At 40.5% G+C, this 15,960-nt stretch overlaps 2 long non-coding RNA genes across 5 annotated transcripts in view; both read right to left on the reverse strand.

Moving 5' to 3' along the window:
* LOC126994764 (uncharacterized) overlaps nt 1-3,836 on the reverse strand; it is a 33,474-nt gene extending 29,638 nt beyond the window's left edge. For 3 of the 4 annotated variants that reach the window (XR_007749561.1, XR_007749560.1, XR_007749559.1), the window contains exon 1: nt 3,420-3,836. This is a non-coding gene — a long non-coding RNA (uncharacterized LOC126994764). The remainder of the gene's footprint in view (nt 1-3,419) is intronic. The other variant, XR_007749562.1, reaches the window with a different exon arrangement.
* A 9,407-nt stretch (nt 3,837-13,243) lies between these two features.
* Nucleotides 13,244-15,127, reverse strand: LOC126994763 (uncharacterized). The gene is made up of 3 exons (XR_007749558.1): nt 15,069-15,127; nt 14,617-14,689; nt 13,244-13,337 (listed from the first exon to the last, which is right to left on the reverse strand). It is a non-coding gene; the product is annotated as an uncharacterized LOC126994763 (long non-coding RNA).
* Between the last annotated feature and the right edge of the window lie 833 nt (nt 15,128-15,960).

A 15,960-nucleotide genomic window follows, 5' to 3' on the forward strand; every position in this document is an offset into this window, starting at 1 on the left:
GAAGTTGTCAAACACTCTGAGTTATAATCATAGGTCAGCATTTATTCACGGCGCCTCCTCTCTCTCTCTCTCTGTCACACACACACACACACACACATACACACACACTCATAGGACACACACACACACACACTCGTAGGACACACACACACACACACACACACACACTCATAGGACACACACACACACACACACACACACACACACACACACACACTCGTAGGACACACACACACACACACACACACACACGCACGTGTCCATGATTTTAAGGAAAAGTTGGCTAAGAGAGGATATGGAGACAGGACAGCGCGAGCGTAGCCCTTTTCCCATATGTCATAACTAGGTAAATACAACTAGGTAAATACACACGGCCCAGTAGCTCAGTGGATAGAGCGTCTGCCTCACAACCAGAAGGACCGAGGTTCAATTCCCCGGCCGGGTGAAGATAAGTTTGGTTTGCCTTCTTTCATGTGTAGCCACTGTTCACCTAGCAGTGAGTAGGTACGCGACGTCAGGCAAGGAGTTGTGACTTCGTTGTCGCGGTGTGTTGTGTGTGAGTGGTCTCAGTCCTCCCCAAGGATCAGAACTATGAGCTCTGTGTTCCTCCATAGGGGAACGGCTGGCTGTCTCGAGAGAGACCCGCAGCAGACCAAGAAGTGAATGACACACCTACTCTACACCACTCCGTAGCACAATCAGTTGGAGCGCTGCTCTGCCAGGCTTCACGGCTTGACAAGTGGCAGTTCGAGCCCCACTCATGCCAAAATCTTTCCGCTGACAAAGAGTTGTTTCTGTACCCCCTTGAGCAAGGGGGATGATGGGGGGGTGAGGCCCCGGCAGAACCCAGAGATCGATCATAATGAGAATGAGTTTGCTCCTGTCGGGCTAGCGACTGTAAGTCCAACTCGTAATCAGGCACACACACACACACACACACACACACATCCCCCCCCCCCCCACTACATACATACATACAGAGAGAGAGAGAGAGAGAGAGAGAGAGAGAGAGGCTGAGAATGAGACAGACAGGTATATATAAACTTCCCTGTCATAATTATTTGTTGGTTTGGGTCTCGGAGCAAGACATTGATTTTAAGTGTATTAGGCTAATTAGGGAAGCGTTCTATGAGCTGATTTTATACTTGTGTTTTATAAGCTGTCAGTTTATAATTTTTTAAATAAATCTGAATGGGTTATATATGATTTGAAAATGTCATCTTTCCTCAAAATAGCTATTGAAAGAGAAGTAGATTTTTTTTTATTTACATATTTTTAATGATTTTTATAAAAAAAATATATATATATTTTTTTTGGGAAAATTTGTAAAAATACATCAAATTAAATTATAGTATTTTTGGCTTAATTACGATCTGGAGAAAGAGTTGGAAAACAAGCCACTTTTTTATTTCCAAATTCCCTAATAAATAAGCATTCTGGGAGATTTTATACGGTTAAGATTCGTTTTAGTACCGTGCCAGTATTTCATAACCTACCTTATGAAACGTCAGTAGCTCTTCATATATCTTTTCTACAAACCTTCAACAGTATTGGAAACGCTTTGAAAATCCAATTCAAGGACTTTTTTTTTTACTCTTGTAAATAGTGCATAATGTTTACGAAGGCGTGTCGCCTCCTCTGGCAACGGCCGCCGCGACGGTGCAGCCGGTGTTGCGAGAAATACCTCCTCACTGAAATAAGTCACATATACATGCCAGGGGGGGGGGGGGGTCGAGGGAGGTTTCCACCATCCCCATTAGTAGGTCGTAAAGTTCGGTTGGAGTAGTTTAAATATGCTCCCCGACCCTAAACCCTCTGCGAGCTATTTTACGGCCGCGGCGGCTGCAGCGTCACCGTGGCCGCCGCCAGAGGAGGAAACACGCTTTCGTAAACATGATCCACTATTTACAAGAGTAAAAAAAAAAAAAGGTCCTTGAATTGGATTTTCAAAGCATTTCCATGACTGTTGAAGGTTTGTAGAAAAGATATTTGAAGAGATAGTGATGTTTCATAAGTAGATAATGAGATAGTGGCACGGTACTAAAACGAATCTTTACCTTTTATACTTCAAAAATATCATTTTCCAGGAATTGCCGTTCAAAGAAACACAAAACTATTTGTCATAACTCGGGAAGTATAAGTCCTACATGCATCAAACTTTGGTCACTTCTATTATGCCTATAGGCCACGTTGTAATAAAAAAAAGGTAACTCTGGCTTAATATTAAAGAATTTTGTAAACACATTTGTTATAGGCCTTTGCCGGTAGCAATTACCTAACCCAGTGGGGGTCCTCGGCACATAAGTTTCAACATGTGGAGCTGCTTTTAACAAGTGGTGGGCCTCTTCCCCACCCTCCACTTGTCTACTTATTTGTTTCTAATACTCAGTTAAGGCTTATCCATGCATAGGCCTACCCTGAAAACCTACCAGTAAACTAACTTCAAACATACCCATCTAGAACATCTTTTTCAATAATAACATATTCCTTTTTCGGTAATACTTTATAAGAAGTCCGCCTCCCCTTCGCCACTCCAGCCCCCCTACCCCCCAAGACAAGCCTGGGGAACTGTGGGGAGCCAGGGGTTGGGGGGGAGCCAAAATCACTGAAAAAAGGGCTACCAAAATTTCCCTAGAAAAATCCCTAAATGAAGGAACATTCCCTAGTCTTGAAAGTAAGTAAAGTACTAACTTCATAACCTAACAGCCCCCCTGCTAACCAAGGGGGGGCTGCACCCCCCTCTGGACCCCCCCACATGTATGATGCGCCGGAAAATCGTGGTTTTTTTTGGTGGGGAGCGTATTTAAATTACTCCAACCGAGCTTTACGACCTGCTAACGAGGGGGCTTGCCCCTCGACCCCTCTAACCAGGGGCTGCACCCCCTGGAACCCTCCCAGATAGTGAATTTTCCTTAATTTTGGGATTTTTCTAGGGAAATTTTGGAAGCAGGAGGGTCCAGGGGGGGCACAGCCCCCCTTGGTTAGGAGGGGGGTCGAGGGGGGCAAAGTCCTCTCGTTAGCAGGTCGTAAAGTTCGGTTGGAGTAGTTTAAAAATGCTCCCCACTGAAAAAAAAAAACAATTTTCCGGCGCATCATACATGTGGGGGGGGGGGGTCCTTGAGGGGCGCAGCCCCCCTTGGTTAGCAGGGGGGCTATTAGGTTATAAAGTTGGGACTTTCCTTACTTTCGAGACTAAGGAATTTTTCTTCATTTAGGGATTTTTCAAGGGAAATTTTTCAGTGATTTTGGCTTCCCCCCCAAACCCGGTTCCCCACAGTTCCCCAGGCTTGTCTTGGGGGGTTGGGGGGCTGGAGTGGCGAAGGGGGAGGCGGACTTCTTATAAGGTATTACCCTTCTTCGATGTAGGAAATGAAGATGTCACGTCACATCAGTAAGTAAATTACATCGTACTAAGATACCTTAGTGTGGTGACTTGGTGGTAGTGGTGGTGGTGGTGGAAGCGGTGGTGGAGGCACTTTCGTCATGTGAAGGCTTCTCTGCAGCTTTCCTTACTTTCCCTGGCCGTCCCTGCACCCTTCACCTTCTTCTTAAAGGCTGTGGAACTTCTCTTCATTGTAGTTTGAAGGTAAACACGAGAAAAAGTAATGCTTAGGTCGCTATGCAGGCAGCTCCGTTGAATCTACTCTTCTTCTTCTTTGGGCCTGAGCCGGTGCTGCTGCTGGGGCTCAGTGGAGAGACGAGTGGACGAGTGATTGAGGCAGTGAAAGAGTTCTTGGAGGGCTTGTGGCGTGCGAGATGTAAGGGACGACATCCTGCCCCGAGAACAAGACTTTCCGCATGTTTTGTTTTCTTTTCACAGGAGCTGCCGATACAAAGGCCCGGCTGGGGAGAAATCCCGAGCCACCTGTGACATCAGGATCAGGATCAAGATCAGGCCGGGCTTGTTTACATGTTCTCCCAAGATTTAGTGAGGCAGAAAACGGGTTTGAATGGCAGACTTCACAATGCCAAGAAATACGCCTTCAAAAATGGAAAAGAGAGGAAAAATAGCAGTAACCTGTCAAACTGTCCATTTAACCTGTTAAAGGGACATAGTTTGATGCTCGGAGGACTTATATTATGAAAGGTATATGTGTTAGGATCATTTATATCCAATAACCCGAATAATTATTTTTTCTTAATTTTCCAAGTTAGAGCCCCATCTAACACCCTCAAAACCAGAACAATATGAAACATTTCCCAAAGAAACTCGTTTAGGCAATTTCTACGCTTTTTCTCTTCGTTTCATCTTTCGTGTGGGTTTCCGGGAGATTTTTTAAAATTTTATTTATACACTATTTGTTATATTTTCCGGCGCCATGAAGGTTACTCAACGTGTCTGGCAGCTCCAAGACAGACTTACAACGGGTGAGACAGAGACAGACAGATAGACAGACAGGCAGAAACAGAGAGAAAGAGACAGACAGAAACAAACGTAAATAGACAGAAAGACAGAAACAGACGGACAGATAGAAGAAAGAGATAAAACAGACAGACAGATAAAAGAATCAGAGACAGAAACAGACAAACATTAACAGACAGAAACAGACAGACAGATAGAAGAAACAGACAGAAACAGTGTAAGGTGATCAGATTTCTGAGACAATTAAAATCCGGGGACATTTTCGGTTCGGAGGCGTAAAAACCTCCAAAACAAGTAGTGTTTTTGTCATTGAAAAACTAAAACGGAGACACTGCCCTTACCAGTCATAAGGCAGCTTTCAAAAGTTTATCTCACCCTATTTATCCTAAATTGCAAAGGAATTGAATGAAAAATCAATTTATTAACAATTTGTAAGTTCTTGGAAGGCAGTCTCGCAAATTATGCCGTGCAAAGCTGTTTATCATGTCCTTAGTTATAAATTCTGGCGCCCGGAGCGACAACCACGTAAGCGCCAAAACAACAAAAACGAGAAAAATAGCTTTGAAGTTGCGGAACATGCAATTGTGTGTCATTTAAAAGCTAATAATGCCATGTGCATGATTCATTGAGTCAGTAGAGAATAGTAGGTTGTCCGTCTATGGCATACGTTGCCAACGTAAAATATTGAATATTTAATGGCTATAAAGAAGCCTACTACTACTACTACTACTACTACTACTACTACTACTACTGCTGCTGCTGCTGCTGCTGCTGCTACTACTACTACTACTATAGACTACTACTACTACTCCCACCCATCTCTTCATCACTTCCCTACCAGTATTAATAAATTTTCGCATCACAGTCATGCTAGGTATACTCAGTATTATGTGACTGTCTTGACAATACCAGGTGAAAGAATAATACAGTCGGCGGCTTGGCGCCAAGGACCGAAGACGTAGCATTATGCGGCGATTATACTATACGATGGAGTGTAGGTATACTCGTAGATGTCTCATGGCTAATACGCTCATAAAACACTGCATTACTAACTACTTCAAACTTACCAATGCATTAATATTTTGTTATGTTTGTTTGGTGACGCCCGAGATGTTTTGTAGCGCCATTGTATCTGATCAAGATAGTCATCACAGAAATGTCGCCGCAAGTACTGCTCTATAAAGTCAGCTCAACAAATCACTTTTATTTCCCTTAAATTCTTTTGCTTCCAAGCAAGGATTATTATCAGTATGTCTTTACTTAATGTGCTGAGTGCGGGTGTACAATACACACGTGTGCAAGTGTGTATAGGCGGCATACCAAGACAAGACACTTCTTATGGTTGAGCATGATCAGCGCTTCACCCAGCCTTGCAGTTCACAGTTTTATTGCTTGTGGGTGGATCTCGAAAATATTCCCGTGCACTGCCACCAACACAACTGACAAGTGAACACTGAGTGAGTCATGATTGATGGCTGGGATTTCAAGGCCGCGGCGTCCTACATCTCGATTGTTGCCAGTTGCAGTTTTTTTTTTCTTTAACCCAACCAATCAACATAGGCTCGACGCCTCACCACATCATCTTCTTTGGCGCTCAACAGTTACATAAGTAGCTAATCCTCCTTCATATAATTATTCATAAACCTTGCAGTTACTCTGTTACGTGGTCATTAACCAGGATGTCATAATTATGAGGAAAAAACAAATACAACTTAGTAACCGAGTTTTATTAGAAAATCTCTTGGTACCTCTTATAGTCACAGGCGGAAAAATAATAATAATTGATGAAACTATAAAGATTTTAATATCAGTAGTAAGACCCGAGAACTGAATACAAAAATAAATTCGAGAAAATAAATAATAGTAATATTAATAATAATAAGTCAGTGTCTCAACATCAGTCAATGATCAGTGAAAAAAAAAAACCTAACAACTTAGATAGAGATAGAGACAGAGAGAGATAGAGATAGAGAGATAGAGAGAGAAGAGAGAGAGAGAGAGAGAGAGAGTGAGGGACTGCGCCAATCGGAGCCCTTCTCGCTGAGAGAGAGAGAGAGAGAGAGAGAGAGAGAGAGAGAGAGAGAGAGAGAGAGAGAGAGAGAGAGACTCAAAAGTTCGTTATTCCCCTGTACGTGTGTGTGTGTGTGTGTGTGTGTGTGTGTGTGTAGAAAAAATAATTTACACCAGCATACACTTAAAATGCAGTCACATCGATTATTGCAATATATTGTAGCATAATAATTATTATTATTATGCTACAATATATTGCAATAATTTGTTTCCTCACATTGTGTTGCACTACTTTCTAGTATTATGAAAACAAAACCATACACAAATGTTTATTTTTATTCCTTATGGTAGTCCAGTGTGTAGTTGTCAACATGATCTTCATCGTCATTAGAGGCATCTATTTGATTATCTTCTTGATTCTGGAAGATGTTCTCATAAAACTGTTGTTCAGCAACACTCAGAAGTGGATACAGTGACCTGATATCTGCCACTTTCTCCTGATCAAGTCTGAGAGGACGGTCATATTTGGGAGTCAACTGTATGGTACTGAGGTTGAAGTTGTTGGGACTGTATGGATCTCTTCCTGGCATGAGGCGCATTCTTGTGGCGTTGGTGAAGTTAGTGGCATCATAATCCTGCAGAAGAACATAACCCTCTTTGTACTCCGAGTTGAGAATGATCATCTTTGCGTTCTTGAATGTTGAAGCTGTAGCTTTCCTCCTCGTTACCATCGTCTTCAGCAGGTCTAAATTCAGGAACTTTGACTGGTCCATTTCTTCAACCGTGAAAGTAGAGGCAGCACTTTTCATAACACTGCAGTAATCACGAGGAAGCACCACATTGCCATGTCGTTTCAGGCGTTTTTCAATAAGCCCAAAGGACCTGTCACAACCCATGAATGTATGTCCTGGCACCAAAAAGATGTGTTTGATGTCCTGTATTCGCCCACAATGCAACTCATGGAGATAGTTGAGGACCATGTTTATGTTCTTATTTTGTCCTCCACAGTTATCAGAAAACACAACTAGTTTTTCAAAAGCACATCTAGCATATTCACGAAACACCCAGTCCTTTAAGCAACTAGCAATCTCCACAGAACCACGCTTAGCTACACTTTCATAAAATAAATATATGCACTGATATGCTATTTTATTGTTACAGATTATCGATAAATTTTTGAGTAACAGTTTCTATTCAAGTCAAAAGTGGCGCGAAATGTCTGAGATTTGCGCTCGTAGCTGTGTTCTACATGGAACCAAACTGATTTCATGTCATTATGCATAATTATTATTCATTTACGTATTGGCAGCAGTTGTTTGGTATTCACTTTCATATTTTTCATTCAGTTTTACACAACGCATTTACCCATATATGGATGAAACCATCTCGGGTTCCCTTCTAAATGTATAAATCTTTCGTCTTTAACTAAAAACTTTCGTGACTCGATGAGTCAAAGAATTGTTTAATGGCATTCAGTTGAAGTTACTCCTATCCGCAAGCAGTCTATCATCGTTCTTATATTTTTATTAAGACAGATATCCTTCCTGTAGAGTGGTATTATAACTCCAATGTCCCTTCCTCATGATCTGTGCGAGGGAGAGGCGGTGCTGAAAATGTGGGAGAAAATGTGTATGCGCTACTTTAATTATTGCTTCTTTTCATATATTTTTTTCTCGCGTGATTATTTTATATTAGTGCTTATGTGATGCAGAATTTCCTTAGGAAGAAGATGGTGGTCCCCGTTTTTCATAATAGTGTGTGATAGTGTCAGGACGTCCAGTGGGAGTGAGGTGTGTGAGTTGTCACATTTCGGCGCGGAGCCATGCCTCACATTCCTTTTTTAAAGAAAACGTAAGCACCGAGGACTCACTCAAGTTGTAGTTTCCGCCTGAGATACCCTTTTTTAAAATTGAAATTAGAGTATTTAGTTTATAAGAAACATGTAAATGCTAAACACCGCCAAATAGATCGAGAGTTGCTTTATTTCATTCGATCATTATCTCATTTTTGACCGCGATGTCGCTTACGTGGTTGTCGCTCTGAGCGCCACTGTACAGTGCGAGTAGTACTATAAAAGCCTTAGCCTGGGATCGATGACGTCACGCGTTGGGTCCGCAATGCCTCACTCACTAAAACTCTTCTAATTTCTCATCCACCTTTTTCACGCTATCCACTAACATTATTAATAGTATCATTATGATAACTATTATTGTTATTATTATTATTATTATTATTACCTTTTAATTATTTATTATTTATTATTATTATTATTATTATTATTATTATTATTATTATTATTATTACTGTACATGATTGCATGTATTAGTAGTAATTTTATATTTACTTCATCTTGTATAGTAAATCTAGATCTCCATTAGGTTTTTTTTATTTTTAATTTAGATCCTGGTTTCTCTAATAAATGTATCACTTACCTTTATCCAGATATAGCATTAGTCAGGGAAATAAAAATATTGATGAAAACATACCATTTACTTTAATGGAAAAAAATAAATCAATAATATTTCAGGGAGTAAATATCAGGTCAAAACAATATTTGTGTAGATAAATGTTGTGCCCCAAAATAGAAAATATGCTCAAGAAAAAAGGGCAATACGTAAATACTGAAAGCATTTATATAAATCAATCCCTACCACTCTACAGAGCATATATCATCAGTCACACAACCATCCTCCATTGCAATAAAATACCTACATTGATCCTTAATTGAAAATGTCTTAAGAGATAACCTATATACTGTCTTCTAAGACTCTTTCAATGTTGACAGCTTCCTTTTTTTATCGTCCTTTCGGCCTACTGTATCATTGTATGATTTTGTGAAGTTATTCAACAAAATATTTGTCACAGGCCAAATACACATCCTCAGAAGTTGACTTACTGATGTATTACATGGACAACATTCCTCTACATCAACCAGAGTCCCTTGAAAATTCAGTGATAACCTAACGAGGGCTAGTCGTTGGTTACTGGTGCACTGAATAAATTCTGTCTTAAAATTGTTTAGGAGAGCTTGAAATATTTGATAGGTGTGGATACACACAGACAGAGTGAAATCTGTTGGCCATTTCAAGCCTCCTCTATCAAGACTGTGGAGATACTGACATTCTTCAGGAATTTCTGCCTCCATTACTTTATCAAGAGAAATCCGACTCACACACAGGTCACACTTAAGTCTTTTCCTGACTACATGAGCTACATAACCAGCAATGTACATCATCACACTTTCATCTTGCTTTGACAAACTCTGCTCTTTGACATACTTCTCAACACCCTTGAATTTCTCCAGACAGTCTACGGATTCAGAGTGAGATTTAGATTCAAGTTGAGAGTGGTTCAATTCAGTGAGAGTTAATGGTCCAAATTTTGATGAACCCATTGAAAGAACATTACCTAATAACTTTGATTTTCCTCTCAGATTCCATTACTTGAGCAACAGCCACATTATAATAATTATTTGCACCACTCATTTTCCTGTATTGTCCAAATCTACCTTCCAGTTTGTCTGTTTGGAACTTTCCCAACAAAACATAGCGAAAGTCATGGTCTTTCAAGAGGTAATCACATAACTTAACTAGGGTTGCTGTAGTGTGCTTCAGAGCAAAAGCTGTTTCTCGCGAGAGCTGACCAATCCTTTCATGCTGCACCAATTCCATTCCCTCCCAAGCTGCAAGCCACTGAACAAAGGTAGTGAGAAACAGCAAGTTTGGATCTGTAGATGAATCCTGCCTGATTGGGTCACATTGTGCTTGACGGAGGGCAACACCTTTATCTGGAGTTTTAACATTTACTATATGCCACCATGACATGATTTGTTGCAAGAAAGCAGCAGTGCCTGACACACCTGGCAAATTCATAGTTTTCAGTGCAGCCACATTCTTTTCATCAAACAACCTCACAACAAGCTGTACATTCTGCCTTTCTAAGTTATTGGGGAAAAGTACTTTTTCTGATAAGCCTGGAGCTAGCTTCACACATTTCTTTCTTTCTTTGGCATACAGTTCTTTCAGTGGCTGTAAACTTGCTTCCTCTTGAATTGTGAGGTTGGAAGGTGAAGGTATTAGTACAAAAGTTTGAATGGGTTTCTTCTGATCGAGCCAATTATTTCGTATACATTTTAGCAAATGGACTGAATCAAACAGGAGGAAAAGTTGCTCACTTGAATCATAGGGATTTGAAATGGAGGGGGTAAGAGGCCCATCACATAACTTTTCAAACATCTTTCTATTAACCCTGTTATTGTCAGAAATCAATGAAACAACTTTATATCCAATATCATGTAGGAATGCCAAAACTTTGTGTGTTAAGTCAAGAAGGGTGTCAGCTGTCAGTTTGCAGACTGGATACAAAGCAGCAACATGCTTGTGCTTTGATAAAAGTGATGAAATCATGAAAGCCTGAATTGTTGTTGCTGGTTCATCTGAATTCACAGAAGCACCATAAATTTTCCCTCCTTTATAAGAAAGACCCTTCTTTACATGTATCTCATCAAGCAGTACGTTCACCAGTTTTTCTTCACTTTTCAGACTAGAAAATGTTTCCTTCAGAAACAGTTCATGTGAATTTTCTGTATTTAGACACTTAGCACCAGTAGATATACTCAGTTTCCTAAGGTAATTAGGGTGAGGAAGAACGAGAACTCCACTGTCACGCAGACTTGTGTACAGTGATGGATTGGTCATAAACACACTGTAAGACCAAACCAAAAAATCACAGCTGTATTTCATACTATCTTTGCAGATCAAACCTAGTTGTTCAGCACAGAACCACATCACTTTCTTTTTGGAGCTCATTTCATCATTGTCAGTTTCCAAAATCTCTTCAATAGTTTCTTTACACTGAGTAAGTTTATCAGTGACAGTTAAAGTTGATGCAGATTCAAGATTAAGGTGACTAAGTAAATTTTCAAATTTTGACCACAAATCACATGCATTTGCTTCTCCTAAAAGCCACTTCAACTTTCTTGGTTTTAAGGTATTATTTTCAAGCCACACTGAAACTGTTAAATCTGACATAACTTTAAAGGACACTGTTAGCTTTGGTTGGCCATCGCAGTTAATTCTAAGGAAAGACACATAGTCATCACTGGAAAGATGCAGCCAACCTTTAGAGAGCTTTTCAGTAAATCCTTCACAAAATTCTTTAAAGCTGTTTATTTGGTCTTTCTCAATCCAATCACTGAACACCATTTCATCACGTTCAATTAGCTTGTCTCTCCTTTCCTGTGGAGTGGTGCGAGGAGCTGGTATTTCCTTGGACATATACTTGGGCTGGTTTTCAAAGATGGTTGGACAAGCATCTTTATGTAGAGATGGCCTGCCTCTCTTTGCTGTTACTACAGTTCCATCAGCGCGTGTCATACTGTCTTCTGTAATGATGAAACGTTTTTGGAAGTGCTTGGAACAAACAATAGTATTTTCTGTTGGAGTAAAATCTTTCCTGTGGATAGCCCTCATCCACTGCTGCCGTCGCTGTTCATCTTTAGGGAAACTGAACGCAGAGGCATCTGCAGATTTATAGTTGGACTTGCATCCTGGCACACAGCATGACCTCGGCATCTGCAAATACAAGTTTTATGAAACCTTGTAGCAACAATGTGATAGGCAAGTTATTGAAAATATTATGGATTTATTTATAGGTTGGACCCTTTCCAAGTGTGGATCTGTCGATGCCTCTTCTAAGGCCAACCCCCTTGTTTGGGGAATCTGAGCCTGGCATATAGATAGATTTTTAATAAATAACAAGTGGTAATCAAAGATTAGAACCCGTTTGGAATGTATGGAGTAAAGATTGTATATTAAAATATAAGTTAATATAATCAACTGATATCGCCTTTAATATCTACTAAATTTTACATTACTCGTTTTGAGCAAATGCGTTCATTTGAGTGTAAATAAAGTATATACTCATATCTAAGTAGTTAGGTATAACCTAGAGAGAGAGAGAGAGAGAGAGAGAGAGAGAGAGAGAGAGAGAGAGAGAGAGAGAGAGAGAGAGAGAGAGAGAGAGACTACACACACACACACACACCTCAACAACCCTCACACAATGCTCAATGTTAATTAATACAGTCTAATATATTTGTCCTAGTAGGTATGTCTACAACCTGCACTGAATAATTATCCTGAAAACTTTCTATGATCTTATTTTCTGCACGAGTACCACCTACAATTGTTTCCCAGTTTGCTGAGGCAAGATCAAAATCCCGTATAATAAGTGCCCGCCTAGAAATCCCCTATTTACCTCACCTACTACCTATAATGTCATCTACTTCAGGTGACTGATTTGGTGGTGTATACAAAGCTCCAATTCTTACTACCTTGTTTTTATTTGCGCTATCATCAACCCACAAAGATTATATTCTATCTGATCCCTAACCTAACTAAGGGAAATGTGTTTCTCATGTAAGTCACTACACCCACACTATTTCCTATCAGCTCTCTGATTAATATAGGTATATGGTATACCCATCTACATCATACTCTTTCCTACTCTCCTTAAACTTTTCATTATATAGGTATCCATGCCTCTATAATACATACTACACATAAATCTTCCTCCATTATATAACTAAATAACGCATCCTTCTTGTTTCTCAGGCTTGTAGCCTTAGCATAAACATTTCAAGTATATCATCCTAGATGTTCCTTTTTCATAATTCTGTTCTCACCTGTTGGCACGTGGCTACAGTTTCTAAAATCTATACAGTAAGTACTCTGTTGCTAATCCTATCTTGTTTATTCCTATCACCTATCAGTCATATATTAATTTTTTATGCAATGTTAAATTTTAAATTCTCACCTTTGAAAGACAGCTGTTTCACAGGAAGAACTAGTCAAAAGTAGTTGCCAGGAGTAACACTAGCTCACAGGATCATGTTTATGCCAGCCAACCAGAGATGCATATGTATGAAACCGGTCCATGATGCCTTGCAGTAGATTCAGTCTACCTAGAAACAAAGTGATAATTAACATGCGTATTGTCAAGGTGTATTATATCATTCACCTCAGCAAATAGAAAATTCATAAGAACTTCCATCATCAGTTATTACATTTATAATTTAATATCCTGAAAAGGGAGATATTTTACTTTTTTTATATCAGGGGCTGTGGCCAAAGGAAAAAAAATGTACAACAAAAAGCCCGCTAGTTGCCACACCCAAAAGCATTAAGTTAAGAGAAAATCCGGAAGAATGACCAATTTAGTTAGGAAGATGTCTTGATACTTTACTCTTTAAAGAAGTTAAGTTGTAGTGTGGGAAAATAGTCAGGAAGAGAGTTCCAGAGTTTACCAGTCAAAGGGATGAAGGAGTGAAAGTACTGGTTAACTCTTGCATTAGTGAGATGGACAGAATATGGGTGAGAATGCAGCGGGGCCGTGGGAGGGGGGAAGGTAGACAGGCAGTCAGTTCTTGAGAGCACTGAGAATTATGCTATTATAACTTAATCAGTAAGCTCAAAACGCCCTCTCCTTTAGATTACCAAGCTTAAAACAGCATCTTCTATAGACTAACAAGCTTATAAACACCTTTCTCCTTAGAGAATCAAGCTTAAAACACACCTTTCTCCTTAGACCAGCAAGATTAAAACATTTTTTTTTTTTGTCTCATCAAGGTAGTGCAGAAGAGGCAACCTCTATGAAAGCGAGGACTGCGTCTTACATTTACCTAATTGGACCAACAAGCTTAAAATACCTACTTTTTTTTCTTCTAAGCCTGTGTCAACCCTGTTATAGGAAGGTAACATTTTTTTTTTTAACATGAAACTTATTACAGTTTATGAACTCTTGAAAGCCATAGGTTTAATTATGTCATGAGCTTGGCTCATATTTAAGTGAACACATCACACCGAGCCACACAACACACCACACATCATACCCAGCCAAACTACACCACACACACACACACACACACACACACACAATATACTCAGCTCACCGAATCATAAATCACACTCAGGAACACCAAACCACACAAGCTATACCGCATATCACACCCAATCACGTCACACCACTCACAATACTGAGCCACGGTGTCAACACCTTACACACCCGGCCAGCTACGAGTACACCACGCTACATAATCACACCCAGCAAGTCGATGTGCTCTGCATCACACCCAGCCACTACATACCACACATCACATCCAGGAACACTACCAGTACACCACACATTTCGCACTGCCTCATCACACAAGCCACACCACAAAAGGTCACGGATATTTTTCATACCTTACTTTCCTGATATCGGAGATAACAAGCTGAGCTCATTCCGTAGGGGAATGTCTGGCTGCCTCGACAGAGACTGCAAACAGGCAAAATATGAATTACACACACACACACACACACACACACACACACACACACGTTCATATACCTGCCAGTTACCTTGGGGAGTCAGAGTTATTTACAAGGCAGGCCGGAATCACCAAGGGCGGAAGAACTATGGGTCGGTGTGACCAGGGCCAGAATAACTGTGGGATAAAGTGACTTGTTACTGCTTATCACAGGGGATTTGGGATTTATGAAACATAATACCGCTGCCAAATTACAAGACCGACGTCAAGCATTCATCACGGTGTTTGGAATGATATGACACATGATATTCACGTGATTTTTACAGTTTTATACAGTACTATGATAATAAAGTACTGTACTAATTCACAACTAAATAAGTTTCTCACCTTGTACATGGAGTGTCACTGTGTTGGAGCGAGTACATCCGACCACCACAATGTTTGAAATGCAACTGACCGTCAGTCAGTCTGAGTGACGCTCCTTGTCCCCCTCCCGCGCCGCCCACAGCTGGGCGGCCACCGCCAGCCAACGGACCCGACGCGTGACGTCATCGATGGTTTTCGCGGCCAGGCTAAGGCTACACGGTGCCCTACTGTACGTAGAGTTTGGTCAACATTTTCGTTTTTTTTTTTTTTTTTTTTTCATTTTTTCCTTTATTCGAATTTCGGATCTTTCAGTCACAGTGAAAACCGGGGACATTCCCGGGGACAGCAGTAGCCGGGGACAGCAGTAGCCGGGGACAGGTCACTGAAAACGGGGACTGTCCCTGGAAACCGGGGACGTCTGGTCACCCTACAGAAACAGACAAACAGAAACAGACAGAAGCAGACAAAGAGAAACAGAGACATAAACAGACAGACTGATAGAAGAAACAGACAAACAGGAACAGAAACAGACAGAGACAGACAGATAGAAGAAACAGTCAGAAACAGACAAACAGGAACAGAGACAGAAACAGAGACAGAAACAGACAGGCAGATAGAAGAAACAGAGACAGAAACAGACAGGCAGATAGAAGAAACAGACAGAAACAGACAGGCAGATAGAAGAAACAGACAGAAACAGACAGGCAGATAGAAGAAACAGAGACACAAACGTACAGAGACCGTAACAGGGACAGAAACAGAGAGACAGATAGAAGAAACAGAGACAGAAATTCACAGACAGATGGACGAAACAGACAAAAACAGACAGACAGATAAAAGAAACAGACAGAAATTCACAGACAGATAGACGAAACAGACAAAAACAGACAGACAGATAGAAGAAACAGACAGA

The sequence above is a fragment of the Eriocheir sinensis genome, unplaced genomic scaffold, assembly GCF_024679095.1.
Source record: "Eriocheir sinensis breed Jianghai 21 unplaced genomic scaffold, ASM2467909v1 Scaffold87, whole genome shotgun sequence".
Classification (NCBI taxonomy): Eukaryota; Metazoa; Arthropoda; class Malacostraca; order Decapoda; family Varunidae; genus Eriocheir; species Eriocheir sinensis.